This window comes from Canis lupus, chromosome 19 (assembly GCF_011100685.1).
Source record: "Canis lupus familiaris isolate Mischka breed German Shepherd chromosome 19, alternate assembly UU_Cfam_GSD_1.0, whole genome shotgun sequence".
Lineage (NCBI taxonomy): Eukaryota > Metazoa > Chordata > Mammalia > Carnivora > Canidae > Canis > Canis lupus.
In genome coordinates this window covers 19638403-19650400 of record NC_049240.1, presented here as the reverse complement: position 1 = coordinate 19650400, position 11998 = coordinate 19638403, and the positions used below count along the sequence as shown (strand labels likewise).

The 11998-nt window shown below is 36.9% G+C and overlaps 1 long non-coding RNA gene across 3 annotated transcripts in view; it reads left to right on the top strand.

Moving 5' to 3' along the window:
- The first annotated feature begins 346 nt into the window (after positions 1-346).
- Positions 347-11998, top strand: part of LOC102156162 — a 47673-nt gene continuing 36021 nt past the window's right edge. The window contains exons 1-4 of one of the 3 annotated variants that reach the window (XR_005373971.1): positions 347-406; positions 1322-1468; positions 2589-2715; positions 7667-7818. This is a non-coding gene — a long non-coding RNA (uncharacterized LOC102156162). Of the gene's footprint in view, positions 407-1284; positions 1469-2588; positions 2716-7666; positions 7819-11998 lie in introns of those variants that run through there. The other 2 variants (XR_005373970.1, XR_005373972.1) reach the window with 2 other exon arrangements.

Here is an 11998-nt window from a genome sequence, read left to right as displayed (position 1 = left end):
TTTAGAATAAGCTGGTCTATGTTTTAAAAAAAAAAAAGCTTGCTGGGATTTTGATAGTAATTGCATTGAACCTACAAATCAATTTGGAAGAATTGGTATCTTTGCTATGTTAAATCTGCCAGTCCATGAATAGGTCAATCTTTTCTAGGTTTGCTTTAACTTTTTTATCTCATTTGTAATTTTCATCATGTGGATCCTAAAATGTCCTTTTTTTAAATACATTTTTTTAAAGATTTTATTTATTTACTTGAGAGAACGAAGAGTGAAAGAGAGAGAGAGAGAGAGAACACAGAGGGAGAGATAAGCAGATTCTCCATTGAGCAGAGAGCCTGACATGGGGCTTGATCCCAGGACCCTGAGATCATGACCTGAACTGAAGGCAGACTTAACTGATTGAGCCACCCAGGTACCCCTTAAAATGTTCTTTGAAGAATATACATAAGAATTTCATTTTTTGGAGTAATTTTAAATGGCATTCCATTTATAACTGTGGTTTCAACATGTTTAATTGTTAGTATACGGGAGAATGCTTGATTTTTATGTGTTGATCTTATAACCTGGGATCTTGCTGAATTCACTTATTAGCTCTAGGATTTTTTTTTTTTTTTTTGGTGGATTTTTTTGGGATTGTGTTTGTAGACAGTAATGAAATAATATCATCTGTAAATAGGGAAAGTTTTATTTTTTCCCTTTCCATATTATATGCCTTTTTATTTCTTTTTCTGACCTAATTATAGTTGCTAGAACATTGAGGACTATGTTGAATAAGAGTGGTGAAAGTATACATATTTCTACTGCTTTTAAACTCAGACAACTTTCTCCGTTCAGAGATTTGATAATGGCTTCTATGTTCATCTAATTTTGTTTCTCCTTTATTTTTTCACTACTTATGTATTTATTTATTTATTTATTTATTTATTTATTTATGTAATTACTTATTTATTACTTATGTAATTACTTATGTAATCTTTAGAATTATTTAAAGCCCTTCAACTTCAATATTTTCTTCTATAAAATTGGGCTATTAGTATTTGTCATTAAAGTTAGTAGAAAGGAATGAGTAAAACAAGTAACTCGAATATAATTTGTTTCAGCCAACAGTTGTTGGACTTTGAGAGGTGAAATATGATAGCACTTTACCCAGCCCAAGTTCAGTAGCAAATAGAAAAGTTGTAGAAGTCAGGCAAATGAAATAAAAATAAAACCTTTACTACTGATAAAGCTTTGTTGGTAGATATGGCTTGGGGTGGAAGTCAAATGACACTTTTGTTCTCTCTGCAAGACTCACCTTGGAATATTTACTTCCCACCACCCCTGAAAGAAATAGGAGCCTCCAAAATAGAAGCATTTATCCAGCCTTGCACTGGTCTGCAGGAAAGAGGAAGAAAGGAACAAAGCACAGGAATTTTGATAGATTACCACTGCCTATCTGAGGGACATAGACTGCTGGCTGTTAACAATCAACCAGGTAACTGTAACAGGTTTGAGGACTGTTTCCTGAATAGTAGTGGTGATTGCCTCTGTTATTATTAGTAGTACTGATAAGCTAAATAAAGTTAAAATTTATATTGGTACATTGCTTAAGTAGAGGATAGAATAGCTTTTTCTTCCAAATAGCTGGTCAGTTATACCAATTCACAAGTTCTTTTTCTTTTCCAGACATATATCTTTTAACTCCCTTCAATAAAAAATAATACAGTCTGTTTTAGGGCTTAGGTATTACTTTTGTAACTTTATTTCCAATTGTGTTGCTAATGCTATAGTTTTTACCTTTATGTATTTTAGTAGCTTATAGAACTAGCTTCTGTCGCACTGTCACTACTAATTATATCAATTATTAAGAAATTTCTTTACTACCCTTTCCTGATTATTCTTTCAGAAAATCTGTTTCTATAAAGAATATAACTTTTTATCAGTCGGAAAAGTAATTTTCTCTTTTCTAATAATAGCCTTGATTCATTGACCCATCAAATGTACTTGACACTTGAAAGAGGACATTGGTTTTGTTAGGAGGAAGCTGAAGGTCAGTTCCACTTGTCTCACTATTATAGGCTGCTTTCAAAACCTTTATTGCATATGTATGGGTTTTTCCATTTACAATGTAAATTCATCCATCACTCTCTTGTGGTTTAAAGAACCCCAATTTTCTTTCCTGCTGTCAGTGTTTGAGGTCACTCTGATGCAGAGAAATCAAACCTGCTGTGATAATTTAGGTACAACTACCATTTGCAGGTAATATGTAGTTGTTACTGTAATAAAAACTAGAGATACAAATGCTTGCAACAATGTGTTAGGTTAAGAATGTCACTGAAGCAGAAATTGGTACCCAAAAAGAAAACTTACTTATAACTCAAGGATTTCTGGCTACTGTTCCAGTGAAGTGATAATAAGATAGACCATTCATAGTGTACTTCAATTAAGGTAGAATTCTTGCTATCAGTTTATCTTGCCAAAATGTCATTATGATAAGATAATATTATCCTGAATAAATCTTGCCCTTGTACAGTTCCCTTCCCTTTGAGTATGGATGGACCCTGTGAATGTGATGAGATGTCACTATTGTGATTAATTGTGGGTTTTTCCTCCAGAATGCCACCAAGTCTTCACAGTGAAGAGTCAGCAAAGACCTCCTTATGAGTCTGACAGAGGGAAAGGAAGGGTAACCACTCTGAAATACGCTGAGAGCGTTCTCCATAAGAAAGAGCTACTATCCAGGTGAAATGCTTTACCAAAGCCTCATCCCACCAGGGAAGAGAGCATTAATCAACTTCAATCCTCTCACCTAAAAAGGAAAAAAAAAAAAATCTAAGGAACACTCATAAAGGTCATCACCTGGGGCACTGGCCCACTAACAGACTGAAATTTAATTATAAGCTTTTAGAATGCTTTCCCTTTCAATACCTTACCAAGCTAGCAATAAGACTCCAGAGTAATTACAGTGGATTACAACTAAAAGAGCTTCAAGCTTCACACTCTATTTAAGGAAGAATTTCTAGGATTCCCAAAGACAACAGGGGCAAAAACAAGAACACTAAAAGAGTTTAAAGTTTCTGGTATCTATAGTTACAAAAAAAAAACCCAATAAATGTAGGTCAATTTCTAGCCATGCTAACATGAAACCACACAATAAATGCCTTCAGATTAGTTGTTACCCTATACATCATGTCTGGCTTTGAACAAAAAAATAGCAAGGTATGATAAATGGCAATAGTTTCAAGAGGCAAAGCAATCTTCATAACTAGACACAGATAGGACAGAGGAGATTTAAAATAATTAATTATTCAAATGTTAAGAGCTCTAATGGGAAAACATAGACAACATGCAAGAACATAATGGCTAATGTAATCAGAGAGATGGAAACTCTAAGAAAGAAGGAAGTGCTAGGAAAAAAAAACATTCTGTAATAGAAATAAATAATGTATTTGATGGGCTTTTCATCAGACTGGCACATGGCCAAAGGAAGAATCAGTGAGGTTTAAGATATGTCAGTTGAAACTTCCAAACTGAAATACAGAGAAAAAAGAATGAAAACAAAAAACAAAAACCAGGACATTCAAGAATCATAGAACAATTTCAAAAAGTGTAACATATGTATAAATGGAATATAAAAGAAGGTAGAAAAAAAACAGAAGAGACCTTTAAAGCAATAATGGCTGAGAATTTTCCAAAATTAATGACAGACACCAAGCCACAGATCCAGGAAGTTCTGAGAACATCAAGAAGGATAAATACCAAACAAAGAGACAAAAAAAACTACACCTAGGCATATCATATTCAAATTACAGAAAACTAAAGATAAAGAGAAAGCCAAAGATATCACAAAACTACAGGCCAGTATCTCTGTATAGATGCAGAATTCTTGACAAATATTAGAAAACCAAATTGGACAATACATTTAAAAGATCATTCTCCATGATCAAGTGGGATTTATTTCAGAGATGCAGGGATAATTCAACACCCACAACATGGAGAAAAGGGAACCTTTGTGCACTATTGGTGGTAATGTAAATTGGTGCAGCCATTAAGGAAAACAGTATAGATGTTCCTCAAAAAATTAAAAATAGAATTACTATATGATCCAGCAATTCCACTCCTGGGTATTTATCTGAAGAAAATGAAAATACTAACTTGAAAAGATATATGGCCTTTCATGTTCATTGAAGCATTGTTATCAACAGCCAGGATCTGGAAACAACCTGTGTCTATCAATTGATGGGTAGATAAAGATAATTTATATAATAATAATATAAAGTATAATATAGTAAATATTACATACACACAATAGAATATTATTCAGCCATTAAAAATGAAATACTGCCATTTATGACAACATGGATGAAACTTGAAGGCATTATGCCAAGTGAAGTAAGTCAGACAGGGTAAGACAAATACTGTATGATCTCACTTGTACTGGGGATCTAAGAGACAAACAAGCAAATAATATCAAGTTTATAGATACAGAGAACAGATTGGTATTTGCCAGAGGCAGGGATTATATGGAGGTAAAATGCATGAGGGGAGTCAAAAGGTGAAAACTTCCAGTTATAATTTAAATAAATTATGTTATTATGATGTAAAGTATGGAGACTGTAGTTAATAATACTGCATTACATATTTGAAAGTTCCTGAGAGAATAAATCTTAAAAGTTCTCATCATAAGAAAAATAAAATCTATAAGTATATATGGTGAAGGGAGTTTAATAATTGTGGTGGTCATTTTGCAATATATACAAATATCAAATCATTATGTTGTACACTTGAAACTAATAATGTTGTGTATCAATTACACTTCAGTTTTTAAAAAAAAACGGAAAAGTGCCAATGTTTTTAAGTTTAACTGGTGATAATCTGTACAGGGTGGATTTCATGTCCTCCAATGGTGCAGGTAATCAAATACTGGCATTTTCTAGGCATATATGCAGGCTCCATGGGAACCTCCGAACTGCAGTTTCTTGACATGGGGAATACCTCCCTGACTGACCCAGATGAACCTCTCCCCAGCTCCCATCTCTAGTGGTTTATCCCTGAAGTAATCTTACCCTTGCAGGAGATCACTACTGAGTGGAGCAATTTCAAGAAGATTGAATTTACACAGTGCCTGGGTGGCTCAACAGTTGAGCATCTGCCTTTGGCTCAGGTCATGATCCTGGCTGGGATCCTGGGATAGAGTCCTACATCAGGTTCCCCACTTCTCCCTCTGCCTGTGTCTCTGCCTTTCTCTCTGTGTTTCTCATGAATAAATCATTAAAATCTTAAAAAAAAAAAAGATTAAGTTTAGCTTCCTTTGGTGGTACCTACTTGGCCAATAGGAAACTCCTCCATAAAAAAAAAAAAAAAAGAAAAGAAACTCCTCCATATTCTTACCAATAAATTTTCTCTAAGTGGGGCTGCTCTCACTACTGCCATGTCTCCTTGTCTTGCCATTATAAGCTTTTGCCATCAGCCTCCTGACTTCAGAGTTCTTCAGTTAGAAGAAAAGACTAGTTCTATGTTCATATTTCCTAACCCTAGGGAACACGCATCACTTACACTTAAGAGTTCTTCCACTGAATTCATTCATGGCTGGGGTAGGGATGATTCTCAAATTTTGAGAATTTAGATAATTCTTATTTGGGAAATCCTCACAGGCTTGAGACAGGGATGGGGAGAAAAAAAATCTAAATATTCTCCACGCCTGTGTAATCTCTTCCCTGAATTCTCCCAAAGAACTAGATGTCAGGGTGAACAAAGGACTGTGTTAGCCACCTCTGAGCAGGTCCATAGAAGTATGTCTTGCAGCTTTATTTAGACAGCAAGGGTACCTATAACCCATTCTCCATAGCTTTAGAGCCCTACAAATATTCCAGGACAACAGAATAAATGTCCTTTCCTCTGGACTTTCTCTCCCTGAGTAATGCCTGCAGTTGATGAATAAGTAGCTTTATATAATATGTTGCTAAGCAGCATTCTGTGAGCTTTACATGTACGAATGCCTGATGCCTTCTTTTTCTAGACTATAAGGATTTAGAACATCTTATAAAGATATATACAAACCAACAAAAGGTAACATAAATTAGAACTGATGTAAAGAGATAAGAAGGTAGTAACATATATTAGAGCCAGAAATAAAGCTAATCTGCAAATGTACTCCATGAAGTTCTAAATATTTGCAAAACAGAAAACTCAATTTTGGCTTTAGTTTTTGTTGTGGGAAAAAAAAAACAAACAAACAGGAAAAAAAGCATGATGAGTTTCATCAGTTATCTAAAAGATCGATGCTCAGGTGCACGTCTAATACCAACAAAAGGCCAAGGAGTTTGTCCTCAGGGTTCTCATTAGGAAGAGACTCTAAAATGCAATTCATGATTTCTCTACAAGTAAACACAGCTCTATGACTGACTATAGGTGATTAATTAATGTTATTCCTTTTCTTCCTGTTTTATTCTATGATACTCCCCGGGGTTGGGTACAGAAAGGACAAAATTAATATTGATGCCTTAAGAAAAGTCAAGGAGAATGCCATTTGGACACAGATGAAAATCAACACAGACCTTATACTTGGGAGTTTTCAAGTCTAAATAAGCTTTCTTAGGAATTAGTTCTTCAGGTAATGACAATTTTAATTGTCAATAATCTAACAATAACTCATACAATTTTAATATGGAAGCACAACTTTTGCTTCCTTTTTTTTAAAAAAATATATTTATATTTATTTATTTATTTATTTATTTATTTATTTATTTATTTGAGACATAGAGAGGGAGAACAAGCAAGGGGAGCTGCAGAGGGAAAGGGAGAAGCAGGCAACCCACTAACCAGGGAGGCCGATGTGGGGCTCGATCCCAGATCCCCAGACACCTAACCAACTGAGCCACCCAGGTGCCCCACAACTTCTGCTTCGTAAACTTAGTACAATTTATAAGACTTAAAATTTCCCCAACACACATTTCCCCAAACACTATAAGTTGTATAAGAACAAAAAACTTGCTACTTATTGAGTATGCAAATATGTAGCATTCTCTAAGCAGCAGAAAATGAGATTCTTTTACTCTTGTTATGAGTATTTTTAAAACCCACCTCTATAGTTGAAATGTCAAATTACTAATCCAAATTATTAACAACCATAATAAAATAATGCCAGAAACCGATTTCCCAAGGGAAGAAAATGTTTGAAGTTCTTAAAGGATACAGAATGAAGCTATTAGAATGAGCTGCTCTGGAGTTAGTTGGTTGTTGTGATCTAGAGAAAGAATTTCACAGGGTCTTAACTTTCAAATCCTTATCCTGCTGCCTATGAATACACCAGCTCCTTGAAAAGTACATGAATAGAGCATACACTAAACAAACAGCCTTGCATGATTACCAGCCGGTGTGGATTCCAAAGCACCATTTTCACACCAATCCTAATGAGGTAGCTTCCACAACATGTAAGCATGGAGATAGCACCTGGTTATTCATTCCATGGCTCCATTTCCCTGATCCCATCTCAGTCCCCTCTTGGCCTGCCAAGGACGAACCAACAATATAGTATAGCTATCTAGAAGAGCAGAAGTTTTGGGGTATTCTCTTCCTTTAGAAGAGTATTTGCCTTAGTCTAGTTTTATTCAAAACCCCCACATTGTATCTCCTTATCGGTTATCCAACTGAGAGCTTCTAAAAGTTCAATTTTTCTTTGACTTGATTTTAGAGAACTTCCCCTGCATGGTGTGGAAAAGAGGCTGGAAGGAGAAGACTGGCATGTCCCAGCACTTGACGGCTAGATTGTGTCTCACACAATGTTGCTAGAGCTTGCTTACAGCATCTGCCAGCTGTCTTGTTTAGAGCATGATCCTAATAGGGGTAAGTGATAATAATGTTTAGATCCCTTATCAACTGGGGAATTGAATGGGTTTATCTCAAAGGAAGAACAGTCAGGAATTGACTGCATTTTTCTCTCATCACAGCCTTTAGACATACATCTTTATTGTCAGACGCTGCTGTTGAAATCATCTTAGACCCTATAGTTTTCAGTTATGCCTCTTTCTAGTAATTACAACTTGTTTTCAGGCTTTAAAACTTCCTAGTCCAATCCAATGCAGAAGTTCAAATTTATACTCGTATAGTCAATACAATAATATTACAGTTCAGTTTTGTCCTGTGGCTTGGAAACTTCAATGTGGAATAGGGATGACTTGTTATTCCTAATGCCTTTCCAACTCTGCTACTTTCATGTCTTGCTTCCTTAAGAGTATGTTGTGGCCAGAAGATACTGGTAAGGGAAAGGCACAAAGCTCCCGAGATCCCTATAATGGATGTGATAGTAGTGCCCTGTAAGTCAGGCAGAGCCAGATGCCCTTTGAGCATATTTGTGATTTTCTTTGGGGGGCTTCCTATGTAGTTTTCCAAAACAGTGAACAACTCTTGGTTCAAATAAGGCAACGTGCAATCTTCCCTTTATTTACTCAGTAGTTCCGTTCCTGCAAGATCAGGCTTTGTTTAAAAGGTGCCAGAATTTCCGGGTGTTTACATGTGCAGTGTAGTTCTGGGTTCAGAGAATTATGAAGAGGTTTTTCACCAATGAGTTATTTGAAGGCTGTGGGGGAAGTGGGACGATTCTCTGTTGTGTGGGACTGTCTGATGCACTGCAGGGCGTCAAGCATTCCCACCTCCTCCCACTAAATGTCAGAGGCAGCACTCCCACGCCCCTTTACAGCCAAAATTACCCCCTCAAATTTCCAGAAATTCCCCTTTGAGGAGTTGTACTGCCTTCGTTGAGACCTCCAGCAGTTAATTTTTGAATATGGAGACAATTATCACCGACTGTCTTCAATCTGAGCTTTTAGCTGAATATCGAAGACAAAAGTCCTGACTAAGAAAACCACCTCGAGGGGTTTCAGATTAACCTACACTTGAGTGCTATCTGCTAAGAATATGCATTCTTACAAAATTACATGAGGTTAAACTTCTACAAGGGACCCAACTCAGAATAGTTAGATAATTTATCTGAGGTGATTCAACTACTAAATGGCAGCATTGGAATTTGAATCATACCCTTCTGATTCTAAAACATGAAAATAACTAAACTATGCTTACGTAAGAAAACCAGAGCAAGTGAAGACTAAGACCACGTTATAAAATGGAGCCAGGGATAAAGTGTATATTCATAAAATGTCTGCCATAAAGTTCAACATACTACCAGATGGACCACAAATTTTGCTCTGAAATAAAAAAAAAAAGGGGGGATCCCTGGGTGGCGCAGCGGTTTGGCGCCTGCCTTTGGCCCGGGGCGTGATCCTGGAGACCCGGGATCGAATCCCACGTCGGGCTCCCGGTGCATGGAGCCTGCTTCTCCCCCCGCCTGTGTCTCTGCCTCTCTCTCTCTCTGTGATGACTATCATAAATAAATAAAAGTTTAAAAAAAAAAAAAAAAGGGAAACATTTTTACCTACATGATTCACAAAATCTAAAAGATAAACTAAAGAGTCACTATCCCTAACTTTCTGACTTCTGTGGCTCTAATTGCCGATTGGCTTCATTTAGCATTCAGTGTATATTAATTCATACAGTTATTTACCTTGACACTTGTTTTCTCTCCTGGCCTTCACTGTAGGCTACTTGGAGCAAAGACTCTTTCTTTTCGTTTTGTATTTTCTAGCATATACATAAAAGAAAGTCTTTAATCCAGTAAGTCTTTGTTGTTGTTGTTGTTATTGTAAGAAATTCTAATGTGTAACATAGACAAATAATGTAGCTGTCCTAAGTGATGCAGTGGTAGTGGTCCAACCAACCCCCTTCTTTCACCTATTTGTGTACACACACACACACACACACACACACACACACACACACGGGCCCCTTCCCTCTCCACCCCTGTTGCAGGCACATCAAGCACCATAGAGAAGAGGGAGCACCTGCAGTGTAGTTTCAGCAGGATGGCCAGCAGCTGCACTCCTCTCCAGCAGCCCTCTTCCCAAAGGCAGGGCTTGTCTCTGCAAGGCAGAAAAAGTCTTTGCACTACCGCTTGTCCCTTGATGCTTAATCAGACTTTGTCGGCTTTCACTCTGCTCTCTCCTCTCTAAATTGTTCCTTCACTAAAGTCTTTCCAGTTCTACCCCATGAATGTGTTATTTGCTCCCTGAGGGGCTCCAACTGAGGAATAGCAACTCACCCCAAATCAGTGAAAACCTGCTGCCCAAAGCTAATTTGCTGAATTACTAAGGATTGTTTTCCTCGGGATTTTTTCTTTATTGTGGCTTCTCCTACTCTCTCTGCCCTCCAACTTTGCTGCTCTTCCTCCCCCACTCCAACCCCTGTGCCTGCCCCTGCATCTGGCCTTGACATTTCCTCTTCTGTATCTTCACTCCATCCTATACTCACTTTATGTTACTGTTTAGGAAGAAATGATGTGTTAGGGAGAAATGAATTATTTAGCCAATTGGCTTTAAATGAATGTGCCTTGGCTAATTGATTTTCAATGAACTGATTATTAGAGCACTGTTTTTTGTTTTGTTTTGTTTTGTTTTTTAATATTGGCTAGATTGGAAGCAAATCTACCAATATTAGATATTGGTATCTTATATTGGTATAAGATATATTGGTATATATATATTGGTATATCTACCAATATCTAATATTGGTAGATTTGATTTTTTTTAGAACTTCCCCTGATCTCACTTTGAAAAGTATTAGAGATATAGAAGGTTGATTTTGTGAAAAAATGATAATACTGTTGATGATGGTCTCAATTCCATAATCTCTCTAGAGCCTGCATTCTCCTCTCTGTCCTCAGTATTGCTCATTGGTATCCTGAATCTCCTTGGCACTGGCCTGGCTCCACACTGTCCCCACATTGCTAATTTTAGAAATTCTTTCTAAAATGCATATCTAACTACATCTCTTTTTTGCTCAAACTATGCCAGTGGTTTCTTAATACCTATAGGCTACAGGCTAAACCCTTATACATGGTAACAAACTCTTCTATGACTCTCTGTTCCTGATTATCTCAGTCTGATTCTATGTCCCACTCCTCCCTATATTAGCATCTATTGAACAATTTGCAGTCATAATAAGACTTTCATGGACCTGGAGGAACTTGCCCATGCTGTTCCTCCTGCTTGGAATACCCTTTATGCCCCATTCTTCTGACATGTGTGTCTTCCTTGCCTTGATAAGGGATCATGATATTACTGAAGTTTTGGTTGCTGTATGTTAGGTAATAAATAATCCCCAAATGTTGGTGGATTACAACCATAATCATTTATCTCATGCTGTTGAGTTTTCAGATGAGCTACAGAAATTCTGCTTCAGACTGAGAGTCAGGTTTATAGCCTCTCCTCATGTCTCTCATTATGGGATCTATGGATACTCAGGGCATATTTTTCTCCTGGTGAGCGGCAGATCCAGAAAAGCAGTCAATCACTAAAATAAATTTAAAGATTTTTAATACTTCATTGCTCGATGCAAGGTACATGGCGAAGCACAAAATTGCTGGAGTGGAGTAATACACTCTCCCTATTCAACACCCAGAGTACCAGTACAGTTGACCCTTGAGCAAGATGAGTTTGAACTCCGTGGGTCCATTTATACATGGATTTCTTACAGTACAGTATTATAAATGTATTTACTCCTCCTTATGATTTTCTTAACATTCTTTTCTCTAGCTTACTTTATTGTAAGAATATAATACATAATACATATAAAATATGTGTTAGTTGACTATGTTATTGGTCAGGCTTCTGGTCAACAGTAGGTTAATAGCAGTTAAGTTTTGGGGGCATCAAAAGTTACACATGGATTTTTGACTACACAGCGGGGGTGTGTGTGACCCCAACACCATGTTGTTCAAGTGTCAACTGTAATGTCTCATGAAAAACGATATGGATGCATAATTTTGTTCTAAGGAGGCAGTAAAGACCTGGAAACCATCATTCAGTTGGTCTTAATCATCTTTATGAAGCTTATCCCACTCCTCCCAGACCCTCAACAGAAAGACTGCTTCTTTCTTGTGGATCCACTTCACCACAGACATAATTTTATGATA